Source organism: Sciurus carolinensis, unplaced genomic scaffold, assembly GCF_902686445.1.
Source record: "Sciurus carolinensis unplaced genomic scaffold, mSciCar1.2, whole genome shotgun sequence".
NCBI lineage: Eukaryota > Metazoa > Chordata > Mammalia > Rodentia > Sciuridae > Sciurus > Sciurus carolinensis.
In genome coordinates, this window is record NW_025920164.1 from 840041 (window position 1) to 853996 (window position 13956).

A 13956-nucleotide genomic window follows, 5' to 3' on the forward strand; every position below is an offset into this window, starting at 1 on the left:
AGAAAGGAGAAGGCCAGACCAGAGGACCTGTGGATAAGTACAGGGGATAGGGGAGAAGATCAGACCCCAGGTGGATGGCTCTAGACAGCACCCAGGTCAGTGCTTTGCACCATCAACCATTAGGGTGTTTAGAAGAAAATTCTAGAAGGTAAGTGATGTAGGTCTCCTCTCTCAGGTTTCTCTTACTGTCCTGTGCTGGTGTTGCTGCCCTCATGGTCACATATCACACAGACTTGGTCTGAAGATTGATAGATGGGAAGAACAAGCTCTGTGATGGACAGGATGCAGAGATTCTTGGCACAACTGAAGGAGTGTGAGGGCTGCTTACAGCTCCCAGCAGAGCTGGTGATCCTGGCAGGCATGCTGTGCCAACACATCCAGGATGACCTTGCCAAGGCACAGCCATTAGTTGCTGCCATTCTGGAAAGCTAACTCCACCTGCACCTCCTGGACAATGTATATGTGGTCCTGCTGTGTGCTTGTGTCCTGGTCTAGCAGGAGAACCTGCAGGCAACCTGCTGGCTTCTAGAGGTAAGCCTGGGTGGTGGAGCAGGGTGCAGAAGTCTCCACCTTCTGCTTCCACTAAACCCAACAGAACATGAGCTCAGTCAGGGTGACCTACCCTCACTGGATCAACTTTAACTGTCATGGAACCAGGAAGTAAACTACCTAATCAACAAGTCCATGTTCAGTGGTCGTCCTGTGCTGCACTGTGCTATATAATGAAAAAAAATCAATGGATGAGACATGATCCACCTTTGGAGAGCTATATCCTTGTCTTGTAAACCTAGGATCTCAATCTGCAGTAAGTAAGTCTTGTTAGAAATAAGGAGGTGGCACACAAAATGATACCATGCCCAAAAGTGAGTGGGCAAGGCAAACCTTTACTTCTGATAGAAGGCTATGCTACCAGAACCTGCCTAGCAAGTGCCTGGGTGGGTTGTCCACCTGCCTTTATCTCTAACCTAATGCAGTGCTGCCCTTCACTTTGACTTGAGGAGTTTGGGGTTACAGTCTACTCAATTGACTAATTTTATAATTAGGGCAGGGAAAAGGGAAGGGTTACAATTGGATCCAATTAAGGCTGAATACTAGATTCTGAAAATGAACAACCAGACTTTCTATTGCTCACACTCTGAAGACCAGAAGTGTCTCTCCAGTCATCTGGTGGTATCTTGGATCTCAGCATGTTTGGCATCACAACCTGACCTTATTGATAGAGAGCCACTTGTAATCTTTATTTGCCCATCTAATATGAGGATTGTGCTTCATGTTCCTCTCTAAACAGTGGTGTATATGATTAAAGTGTGTCCAGGTGATTCTGGGCAGTTTCCAAATAGTGATATGTCTGGCCCAAAGGGGATATTTTTGGTACCAGGGATTGAACCCAGGGACACTCAACCACTGAGTCACATCTCAAACCTTTTCATTCATTTATTTTTATTTTTAATTTTGAGTCAGGGACACACTAAGTTTCTTAGTGCCTTGCTAAGTCCACCCAGCAGCCAAAGGGATCTGTAAAGAGAAGGTGTACATCTGGCAGGACCCCCAGGGACTGTCTCTGGGCCTGCCCACTCTTTAGTCCTGTGTCTGGCCCCCAGTTTCCTTAAAGGATAAGTAACCTCTTCCTCATCCTAGAACTCCCAAGACATTTCTGTCTAGGACCTGTTGATATTTTTCTCCCTCTGCCAGAGGCTGTGACCTGCCTTACCTCATCTTGCTGAGGAGAAGCCCCAGAGAGGGTTATAACCTCAGTCATGATGCTTCACAGGTATGTCTGATGATGCAACATGTAGATGAGGGAACATGGCCACTGCACCTAGCACAGGGCAGAACCTGTCCTGTGCAGGGACTTCTTACCAGAGCCAAGTCCTGCATCTGGGTCAGGGCAGGCAGTAGTGTTCTGAAATGGCAGGGGGCAATGGAATCACAACCTCAGAGAATAGGGCATGTAATTTCCAATAAATTCTGCCAGTTCTGTGGACATGGTACCAGAGGCAACAGGGTGGGCTGTCAGGGATTAGTAAATGGAGGGACCACACAGGTTACTGGAAGTGCCAGCCTGGGCATACTTCGTTGTTGGTCAAATCTGGCTCAGGATGAGTGAGCTGTTACTGGGCAAGGATAGAGCCCCCTTTATTCCACTCAACTTTGAACATTTCTAGCATCTGAATGCCTGGCCCTACTGGGTGGTCATTCACTTAAGGTGTGGGTCAACACTGGCCCCTTGGGTCCAAAACCTGTGGAACTGACAGTGTTGTCACCCTAGAAGTGCACCAAAAATTGGTTGTTAGGCATCTCTCCATGCTTTAACTTCTTCACCTGTGCAGCTGAGAAACATCCTCTGTTGGGAAAGGTGAAGATTGTCAAGGTGGTTTGACAGGTCTGGCTACTTGAAGGGTGCGGTGAGGTGCTCAGCATGGCTTGAAATGTGCCTGGGTGTTCAGGGCAATTCCTCAGAGCCTTGTGGGCACTTTAGTACCTGTTCCACTTCACCACACTGTGGATTTGATGATTAGCGTGTTCAATCCCAGACATTACTCCCTTCCCCAAGGTTGGTTTGCAGGGTTGTCAGCCAGGGAGCTGAGGGCAGCTAGGACTCAGCATGTTCTTCCAGAATTGCCAGGTGCCAGGAGGCAGCAAGGAGCTGGTGCAGCTCTGGAATGACATCCACTACTACATGGATGTGAGGAGGCTGAGTGTGGTGGTGCTGACCAACCTATAGAGCTACTGCTGCCTAAGAGGTTCTGTGGCATATGTCTGCACTGGTTCCACCAGGGGTGCCAAGGGGTTGCATGTACCACAAAGACCTCAGTGGGGAACTGTTGGGAAGAGCAAGAGTTTACAGCCACAATACCATAAGCAGTATGGCGTCAGCATTTCTTGCTGACTGTGAGCCAGGCCCAAGCCGCACTCCCTCTGCCTCCTCAGGAGTAGGTGGCTGAGGTCATGTTCATGACCATCTCCTCCCATCTGACACATGAGCCTGGGTGGATGATAGAATCTGTGGTTAGTGACAGTGGACCTGGATAGCAAGTGTGTCTCATATCTATGCCTCAGGGAGCCTCTCATGGTGATAGGAATGGAAGTGTGGCAAGGAATGAACAGGAGTAGATCATGGAGGGAAGTACTGGAAGGCAATGGGAAGGCAAGACAGATTGCAATTGGGTGAACAGGAAGTGAGTCTCAGGCAGTGTGTTGAGAACCACTGTGTCTCACAGGTCTGGGCTTGAGGAGGAATGTGGGTTTGGGAAGAGTAGTGGGCCAGCAGGGTGCATGGCCCAGAGGGACTCCTCAGACAGACTCTTTGAAGAACTTTGTGCTTATTTGTTAGGGAATGTGCATTATGGTGGGAAAGACTGTGGACAGGAGAGATGTCCCCTAGAAGGAGGTTTGTGGATGGAGGTTCAGGGTGATGAGTGTCATCATCCTCAGAGAGCTGGTCCTGATCAGGAAATATGTGGAGGATCCTGGTCTGAAACCTCCATCCTCACTGTCTTCATCCAGGAACCAACCACCCTACTCCATCTACCCCAAAGGACTCAAGAGCTGGCACTAACTCAGACAGGTGTGCCAGAGGCTGGAGGATTTACATTACCATGACCACCAAACCCAGCCAGGTTTAGCAGGTAAAGATAACAGGCCACCCCAGTTGACTCCCTGGCACCCTCAAAAGTTTCCCAAGAACAATAGGGTGCTTCTTTCACACCTCAGGCAAGTACCTTGACCACAAGACAGCTCCCCATCTCCCCCTTGGCAACTCTCCCCAGTCCCAAGCAGCTACCTCTACAAGCACAGGTTCTCCCCACCTCCACTCAGGCTGTTTCTCCCACTCCACAGGTGCTCCTCATAGCAAAAGGTGGCTTTTCCCATTGTGGCTTCTCCAATCCTGAGGGGGCTCCCTAATCTCCTTCCTGTACTCACTCTTCCCAGGTGACTGCCCCTCTCCTCCAGGTGCTCCACTCCACCAGGTAGCTTACTCACCTTTGCCCATCTTTTCCTCTCTCCTCAGTGCCTTCCCTGTCCCCCAGTCTCCTCCAATGATCTGTCCCCCTGCTACTGGTGCCATGTCTCCTTGAACTCTTCCCTCCAGGGTTGTTTTCTTACATGGGGTGTGCCCGCTTCTCACCCTGGTTAATCTGCAGGGGTTCCCAGAGCTGAGATGAGCCTTAGAAAACTAGACCTATGATAATTCCAGGCAAAGAAGTGGCTCTGGTCAAGAGAATCTTCAGGCCTTGCCCCTTCATGGAGCAGGATGTTCCACATCTAACCTTTGGGTGCTCTGGAGTTCAGCTGGGTGTAGTTGGAGTCAACTTGGGAGGCAGGGTTCACATCTGGCTGGGAGTGGGGTCAACACATGAAGTTGGCCCATGTGTCCTGTCCACAGGGACCTGCTCTGCCTCCCCAGCACATGCTCACCACACAGCCCTCTCTTCAGTTAAGCACTGCATGGCCTATTGCTCTGCTGTCCTTGGAAAGCTTAGCAGGGCTGACACCACTTACTTGGTGAACATGAGTTACCTTAGCCAACTCTGTGAATTCCTGTATTCCAAAGATAGATGTATTTTTGGGCAGGAGAATTTGGCTTCAGAGACAAGCTTGACAACTGAGCAGGTGTATAACTGTTTTGCCTATTACCAGTGGCACCATAAGATACTTTTCCAGCATATACTGTAAGCCTTGGAGGCCATGCCAGAACTCACAGAACTTCTCAGTGCTGAGGAGAGTTCTGAGACCATGTGGCACTCAGGCAGCTGCCTTGACAACTCTGACTGCATTTACAGGCCTCAGTGGACAGGAGAGTGGCCAAGCATTTCTACTCTTTGACCCTGGGTCTGATTTGTGATAAGGACAGGCTGACTTGGGAGGACTCAGGTGGAACTGTGACTGTGAGTTCAGGAGTGAGTTTGGAGACAGGTGCATTATGTTGCCAGAGGGAAGAGGCAATGAATAGATCTGAGAATTGAGCCAAGCTATGGGTTTGGGATGTGCTGAGCTCATAATTACAGGATGGGATCAGCTCAAATTCAGATGAAGGGACAAAGACAACATGTCCAGGTGCCCAGTGGCCACTCCTGTTTGTCAATATATCTGCACTCATCTGCTGACTTGCAGGCTCAATAACCCTTTCCTCCTCTGATCTCTTTTAGCAGAATGTGAGGAAATTGAGTCTCCAAAGTTCCCAGAGACCATCCCAGGATTTTGGAGGACATTGGCCCTGGCCCAAGACATTCCTGTATCCCTCAAAACCCAAAGCCACTGGCTGCCAGGGAGTGTCATCTCCTCAGGCTGTGGGACCATTATGCCTATTCAGTTCCCTTTCTTTCTTAGGTGTAGACCAGGGTGTTGAGTGGATATGAGTATTCTGGGCCCTAACCCTGGCACCTGGTCAGAGACTGGTGTGACCCCAGGATATGGGAAAGATGTCACCAGCAAGGCACCCACATCAGAGACCTGGAAGTGGGAGCTTCCTCTGCTGCTGTGCTTGTTCCTTGCAGCTCACCTACATACCCCTGACTTCATGTGTATTTCAGAGATCAGGGTGATAGTCTTGGAGAGAAAAGCATATATACCTGCCACCTAGAGATCCAGCTGTCTCTGGGACTCATTTACCATTGGGAGTCAGTTTCTTATTTCATGGAGTCAGCAGTGGCCAGAGGTCCCACTCCTCATCAGTATTGTTGAGAAATCCCCCTTTCCTCTGTGCTCAATTGTCCTGAGGCATGATCTCAATACCAGGATAAGGATAGCATAGGCAGGCCAGGCTATTCAGTGTGGGGCTGCTACCCAGGCCAGTCCCCAATTGGTTTTGTCACTGCATTTTGTAAATTTCTCTCCTTTTCTGTGCATGATTGTGACATTAACATCTCCCCTGACACCACCCATGACAAGATTATGTCTAGGCCCAGCTCCATTCAGGTGTGTGGCCTCAGGCATGTTCCCATGATCTCCTAAAATGATACAGGGATGATGAGAGTCCCTTTGCTGACCTACATTGTTGGTTTTTATTTCCTCCTCAAGGAATATTTTGTTGAAAACATTCTGCAGTGCAGAATTTTTATTTGTAAATTCTTTTAACTTTTGTTTATCATGGAAGGATTTTATTTCATCTTCAAATCTGAAGGTTAGTTTTCCTGGGTATAGGATTCTTGGTTGGCAACCATGTTCTTTCAGAGCTTGAAATATGTTGGTCCAGGCCCTTCTAGCTTTTAGAGTCTGGGTTGAGAAGTCAGCTGCTATCCGTATTGGTCTCCCCTATATGTAATCTGATGATTTTATCTCATGGCCTTCAAAATCCTATCTTTATTTTGAATGTTAGGCATTTTTTATTATAATGTGCCTTGGTGTGGATCTGTTGTGATTTTGTGCATTTGGTGTTCTGTAAGCCTCTTGTATTTGATTTTCCATTTCATTCTTCAGGTTTGGAAAATTTTCTGATATTATTTCATTGACTATGTTGTTCATTTCTTTGGTTTGTATCTCTGTGCCTTCCTCAATCCCAATAATTCTTAAATTTGGTCTTTTCATGATGTCCCATACTTCTTGGAGATTCTGATCATGATTTCTGACCATCTTCTCTGTTTGGGCAACTTTATTTTCAAGATTAAATATTTTGTCGTCATTGAGGTTCTGTCTTCCAAGTAGTCTAGTCTCTTGGTGATGCTTTCCATTGAGTTTTTTATTTGATTTATTGTTTCCTTTATTTCAAGGATTTCCATTTGGTTTTTTTTTGAGAATCGCTATCTCCTTGTTGAAATTATTTTTGCTTCCTTCAGTTGCTCTTTCACCTTATTGGTATTATCATTCATTGCCTGCATTTGCTCTCTTATCTCATCCTTTGCATGGTGAATCATCTTAATCATGTATAATCTGAAGTCCTTTTCTGACATTTCTTCTAACATACTGTCATTGCATTCTATTAATATAGAATCTAGATTTGTTTGCATCATTTTCTTTCCTTGTTTTTTCATGTTGTTCATGTATCTTCCCCTCTAGCAGTGCAGATCTGGAGTAATGCAAATTTTCCCCTATAGGCTTATAGTGGCCCTATAGGTTTCCAAAACCTTTTCTTTAAGGGGAGATCAATACTAGCAGTGTCCAGTTCAGACACTATGCAATCCTAGACCAAATAGCCCCTATGAAGACAATAACAAAATTGTCATAATAAACAGAATGAGTTCAAATATTATCTTCAGTAAAGCAAACAGATTTGCAATAAGGTCTGCAGTTTCTAATGGAGGACAAAGAGGATGCAGAGGGATGTAGAATGTGGCTATTAATGGGATAAGAAAATAATATACATAAGTTCTGGATAATAGAAAGTATGAGAGTGTAATCAAAAGAAATTGGATGTTAGCATGCAAAAAAGGGAGAAAGAAACTCTGAGGGAACAGGTAAACAAAAGGAAAAGAGAACAAGGAAAGTAAAGAAATAAAAAATTAAATTTTTTCAATAAGGAGAAAAAAGAAAATCTACAGCATAACAGTCATATAGTAATGAAACCTGCCAGACTTCAGTAGCCTGATGCATGAGAGGTACCTGACAATGAGCTTCAAGCTTCCAGCATGTGTCTCAGGATGGAATTTGCCCCACCTAAAGATCAGAGCTCTGGCTTCCAGGATTATCCAAGTTGGCTGTTCTGGCTTCCAAATGTGTTGGCAAATGGGGAGCTGCAGCTCATGGTGTGGATGTGGTCAGCTGGACGTCCTGGAGGTGGGATGCGGTTGGTCAGGCAGAGGTCCTGGAGATTGGTTGTGTTTGGTGTGGTTGTGGGATCTTGGAGACCGGGTGCAATCAGTCAATCTGGGGTCCCGGTGATAAGGATGCAGTCAGTTGGCCTGGGGGTCCTGGTGGTAGGCAGCAGTCAGTCAATGTGAGGGCCCCAGAGGAAGGGAGTGATTGGTCGGGCTGAGGGATCCTGGAGATGGGGCTCAGTCAGTCCAGCCAGGGGTCCTACAGGGCCTGGCTTTTGTGTCAAAATGGTGGCAGTCACGTGTAATCAAACCCGCAGGTACTGTAACAGCAAACTTATAGGCAACAGCAGGAAGCTGGTTCTTCACTGGCGGTCAGCTATCAGTTTGCTGACTGTTTTCCCAACATCAGGAGGTGAAACTCGTGCGTTGGGCAATGGATAGGTGTAAGGCAGGTGATGGACAGGTGAGAGGCAGGCAAATGGTGGATGATTGGTGCCTGATAGTGAGAAATCTGCACTCAAAAAAGGCATCAATATGCTGGCAGACTACAGGTGATCACAGCAGACAAATGGGGTAAACAGCAGGGGATCAATAAGCAACAAAAACTGCCTCACCAAGAAACAGATATCCTCTGTTTGAACCTGGAGTTATGGAGCAACAAGGAAAGCAGCCTTCCTCTAGTCTGCCATCTCGTATTCTCCCCCTTTGATCTCTTCTAACTCACACCTTTGACTTTCAGGAATTGTCAGTTTCCTGAATCAGTTCCATTTATTTTAGTAAAGATTTAACCTAGGATGGAATACCAGTCATGTCTATTTGGGGACTTTGGAGCCAGTCCCATTATTTACAGGTAAAGCTTACTGGAGTTTTTGAATTTTTTCCATAAAAGCCTGTGTCTCCACGCAACAGAGAGAAGAATTGAAAATATGAATTTCTAACGAGTCTAATTTCAGTATTTGAAATAGAGAAATATTTCTTTACAAAGTTTACTTTTTAGTCTTTTCATAATCCCTGCCATTTAATGCCTGGTTTGGATCACTTATTTAGTCATATTTCAAGTTGGTTTTTGTTACTTTGCAGTTAAGGATTACAGTTAACCTAATCTGAAATGGGCACTTTCTAGTTTATGTACTTTGGAAAATTTCTGCTTCATGTATAGGTTTGGGACCATGGGAATGGTGCCTACTAATTTTTTTTTTTTTACAGAGCATAAAATGTTTTTTTAATCACTGTTCTAAACTCCACAAATTAATTTCTTTGTTGTATCTGCAGGTATTTCCACAATTATGTGATTCCTAAAGAATTTTTGCAGGTTTTCTTCCATTGTTAGCATCAATTTAGTAAAACATAAAGCAGTTTATTATGTCTCACTTTCCACAAAAAATGCCTTCATTATCTAAATCTATATTTATATTACAGTACATTTTTTGATCCATCAAAAATTGTGACTATCCTCACAAAGGTGCTACAAAATGGTTTCTTTGTTGTTTGAGTTCATCACTAGTAAGCTTTCAAAATATTAAATTTTTAAATGTTAATTATGGTTCCAGGTATTTAGAGAAACCCAATTCCTATTGATACAATAAATATATCAAATTGGAAAAATATATCTGTAGGAAAAATCAGAGCTAATCATTTTAAATCACAGTATGCTCACCCAGAAAATATAGCAGTCTGAATGCTATGGACTGGTGACTTTTCATTTCAGATTTCTGTTAGGAAGGAAAAAAGACATGAACATCTAAGTGGCTTCAAATTTTTAAAAATGCTATTTAGAATGTTTTATTTTATGAATTTTTATTGTCTAAGTATGGCTTAGTTTACTCTTATAAAAATGTTACTAAGATATCACATTTACTTAATTTCAATTGACAAGAGATTTAAAGGCAATTCTTATACAATTGAAAGCTAAAAGGAAAAAGTTATGTGAATATGTTTTCATATTTTGCCTACTTGTAAAAAGTAATGAAATTTTATTAGTTTTTTGATACTAATTCTTGTCTTTCAAACATTTTCTCTTAATAATAAAAATATATAAATCATTTACATAAAACTAAAGGCAAAAAAGGCATAGCTGCTTATAATGTGTATACAAGCAGAGTTTAGCATATGCAGAATTAAAGAGAAAAAAGTTTTGCATTCTTATTACTTACAATAAGAATGTTAAGAAAGTTTCTTCACTGTCAACAATGTTCAGTGCTTAAGAGCTAAGAGCATATAAAAACAAAACCATTAAAATTCACTTTATGCAACACAAATTTTCATATATACTTGAATATATAAAAATAGTTTTTAAAATGTTAACATAAATGCATACTATCCATGCTATGAAAAGTGCAAAACAAATGGACAATGTTCTTCACAATGTTCTTCTCATGACACAGGTACACTAGCTAAGGGGGACAAATTTGATCAGTTAGTGAGCCCTTAATTGCAGTCAGATGTCATCAGGATTTCTGAAAGGTCTAAGAAAGCAGTACTGGAGAAGAAGCTCTGTCCAGACTGGGGATTGGCACTAGCATGTGAATTTTAAGCAGGGTGAGAAACTGCAGGGGGCAAAAAATTAAAATAATTATTACAAATCCCTTGGGAAAAATGGGGTTCCTTACATTCCCAAACTGACCACAGTAATTTTGTTCTCTATAAAATGGATTGGAATCCCTGTGATTGATCATTTGCCAATTCATTTTATAGATTCATTTGCAGATGACAATTGCAAGATTACCTAGAACAAAGAAGAATAAAGTCCATAAAATGTCCTTAATTTTTCTATATGACAGGTTATTAGAAAAAAGTACATAATTTAGATGTTACCAAATCATATTCAAATACTGTTCTTAAATGTTCTAGGCTATCTAGGAATGTTGATGTGCTTCAAATAATGAGGAAAAAAATTAAATTAGACTCTTTATAAATTGGCAATTTCTAATACTATATTTTGGAATTTGTCATCAGTTTTCCAGAGCACTACAAAGATTTTTCTCAGTAAACTGAAAATGAGGATGGTTAATCTTGAGGTATTTAGAAGTATCTCTTTTAGAATTGATAAAGTATTTTTAAATATTTTATTGGTTCTATTTAGTTATACATGACAGCAGAATGCATTCAGATTCACTGTGTACAAATAGATTATTTTTTTGTTTTAGTTGTTAATGTACCTTTATTTGTTCATATGGGTGCTGAGAATCAAATTCAGTGCCATACACATGCTAGACAATACCTCTACAACTGAGCTGTAACCCCATCCTCTGAAAAAAATTTTGTTTAAAAATAATATCAAACTTATTCCAACGATGACTCATAAGAAAAAAAAAACAGTGTAAAGTTAATTTTTATATTGCTACCAACTAAGATGATAAATAGCATGATAAAAAGGTATATATGACAAATGTCAGGACAGAAGCAAATCCATCATTTGTGCTCCCAACTGAACAAGCTGAAGTAAAGACCTCCTATTATTACCTGACTTTCTGCACCTAGATATTTATTGCCTATCATGATATGTGTCAAAATGATCCTCTATACTGTCTTATAGCATAATTCCTATTTAGACCATAGTTTAAATATTAAACTTCAGCACTAAATATCAACCTGCAGAGCCTGGCACCTGTTAGAAGTACAATAAATATTTGCAAAACAAGTAAATATATTTTTGCACTTTTCAAACTATTTCAGTAACTTATTTACCTCTGTTCTTTCTTACTTATCAAAGGGTGTCATTTTATTTGATATCTAGGGGCTACAAAGTAAATTTAATCATCTCCATTTTACAAATGAGCATACAGTTAAAGTACTGATTACATAAAGGTCACAGCTAATAAGCAAACACCTAATCTTAAGCTCTGATTGGAATTTATCCATACTAAATTTCCCAAGTTCTTACTTTGGCAGGTACTAAAGGGTTTCTTAATTACTATTTCAATGTGTTCAATGGTTATTAGTGTATTCAAGGTTCTGTTTCTTTCCTGGTGCTTTAAAATTTTAATTTTTTTCCAAAATGTTAACCACTACAACTGTGTTTTCAAATTCTTTATATATACTTTATACTCTTTTATTTATTCTCCTAACCACTATTCTCATTGACTTGGAGTGAACACTAGAAGAGAGCAGGTATTGAATTTTCATTGTTAGTGTTTTTTTACTTTCCTGTTTGGGTCTTTATCTCTCTTGTTGATATTTTCAAAAGAATCACTTTTGGTTTCATTAGTCTTGTCTAATGTTTTAAAATACATCACTAAATTTTGTTTCTATCTTCTTATTTTTGTACACTTAATTGTCACAGTTCGTGACTAGCTTATCTTTATTGGAAAGTTTCTCAGTCCTTTTTATTGACTCTGTACTACATTCCCCAGTTTTTTCTTCACAGAATGGGTATTTACTAGACATGGAAGTGATAACAGTATAAATTATAATGAATATAAAAGATCCTACAGGTGGTCCAGATAGTAGCTAATGTTGGTGACAAATGTCTGGCAGAAGCTGCAAGCAAAGCTGGAGGCCAATGCTCCAGGTTGGACCCCATTTGTCACTGGATTTTTATTTTCTTCCATTTTCTGTCACCATCTAATCTATAGAGTAGGAATGGACAGATCAACCCTGTAGCATCAAAAGAATGTTTGGGATGACTGGCCTGAGATAACTGGGATCAGTTTTTAGAAACCAAGAAAAAAATATGTTTGACAGAAAGGCACATCAGTTCCTAACTGAGGGCAGTTTTTTGTGTGGGGGGATTGGGGGATTGGAGGCAAGGGAGGGGGACCACAGTAACTTTTACATTGCAGCATAGGCCAGACTTCTGTCCTCAGCCTACTTTTCTCTATGCCCATATCTGGACTTGACAACCATTTCCATTTTAGTCATCCCCAGCCAATGCTTCTTTTCCAAGAAAGCTGCTCTTCCCTGGTGCTCTAAGTCAGTGAGAGTAGTGTTTAAGAATACAAACTAAATTTGAATCAGCTTCTGCCACTTATTAGTATGTGATATTGGGTAAACTGGGCAATGTCTCTGTGCCTTTGTTTCTTCATCTTTACAACAGAAATACTGGTAGCATTAAATAAGAAGACATGATGAGTGGCCCAGACTGTTTGGCACACGGAAAGACCTGAATGCATATTAGCTATTTTTTCTAAAATATTGCCAGACTTGTAGTCACTTTATTGGTTTGTCTCTTCCTCATTTTTATTACCTATTTATTCCTCAAACCAAACTGAAATTCTTCTCAATCTTGCCTATGAAATATCTTCAAAATTCATTCCTTTTTACACTGTCCCTTCAATATTTGAAGTAGTGTAATAATTTTCTCCTATTTTTCTGTTCCTTCCACTTTCTATTCATTTCTTCCTTCACATGGATATCATGTCTGAAGCTATAACAGCAGATTAAGGTGGAACTACTCATGGCCCATGCCTCTTTTTCAGACTTCATCTATTACAAGGCCTCTCCCTGAATATACTTTCCCTATCTTAACCAGGCAAATCTGGTAAGTCCTAAAATATACTTTTCTCTCTATCAAAATTCTGTCCCTTCTCCCAGCTTAGCTCAGGTGGCATTTCTTTCTCAGAATCTTTCCTGTCCCTGGATACAAATAAACATTCAGACCCTCAGTTCCTGCTCACTTTGTTTACTCTCCAGTTATTCACATGTTGTATATCTCTTACAGTCCCTGCTGCAGAGCATTGCAAATATTTACTGGCTCAGATTTGTCAAACTAAAAATTTCAGAACACAGTCTCAAACACAAATTTGACTAGCTCCACCAGATTTCAACATGTATCTGTACCTACTGGTTGCATTTCAAATTTGATAAAAATCTGTTTAAAAAGTTGGAATGGTACAGACATTTAAGCTCAAAAAGTCAAATTATTCAATTGAAGAAGACATCTCACTTTATTTGTAATTCTGGGTCCTTGACACTCAACACTTAGCACAATATTTTTGGCATCTATCTCTTTACTAAAATATATCTCAGTTTGAAAGCATACCTCTTCCAGAACAGCTAGTGCCTTTTCTCCTATTTTGGATTTTTTTAATATATTCTATAGCCTGCTATAATAATTGTACATGAATGCACAATGAATGTACATGAATGATTATGTGCAGAATCTCCTCAGCACAGTCAGTTGTCACCCTCAGTATTCCAGCCTACCTTTGTAAAGATCACAAAAAGAAACATGCCAGCATCAAATTTTGTTGTAGGCCAAGACTTTTTTTCCCCTTTGCCAGTACATTAATAGCATAAGTGAAAGAGGTTTGTTGTTTTGAAA

The 13956-nt window shown here is 41.2% G+C and overlaps 1 pseudogene; it reads left to right on the top strand.

The window, feature by feature from the left end:
• Nucleotides 1–282: 282 nt before the first annotated feature.
• LOC124974670 (anomalous homeobox protein-like) lies at nt 283–4677 on the top strand (annotated as a pseudogene).
• The last annotated feature ends 9279 nt before the right edge of the window (nt 4678–13956 follow it).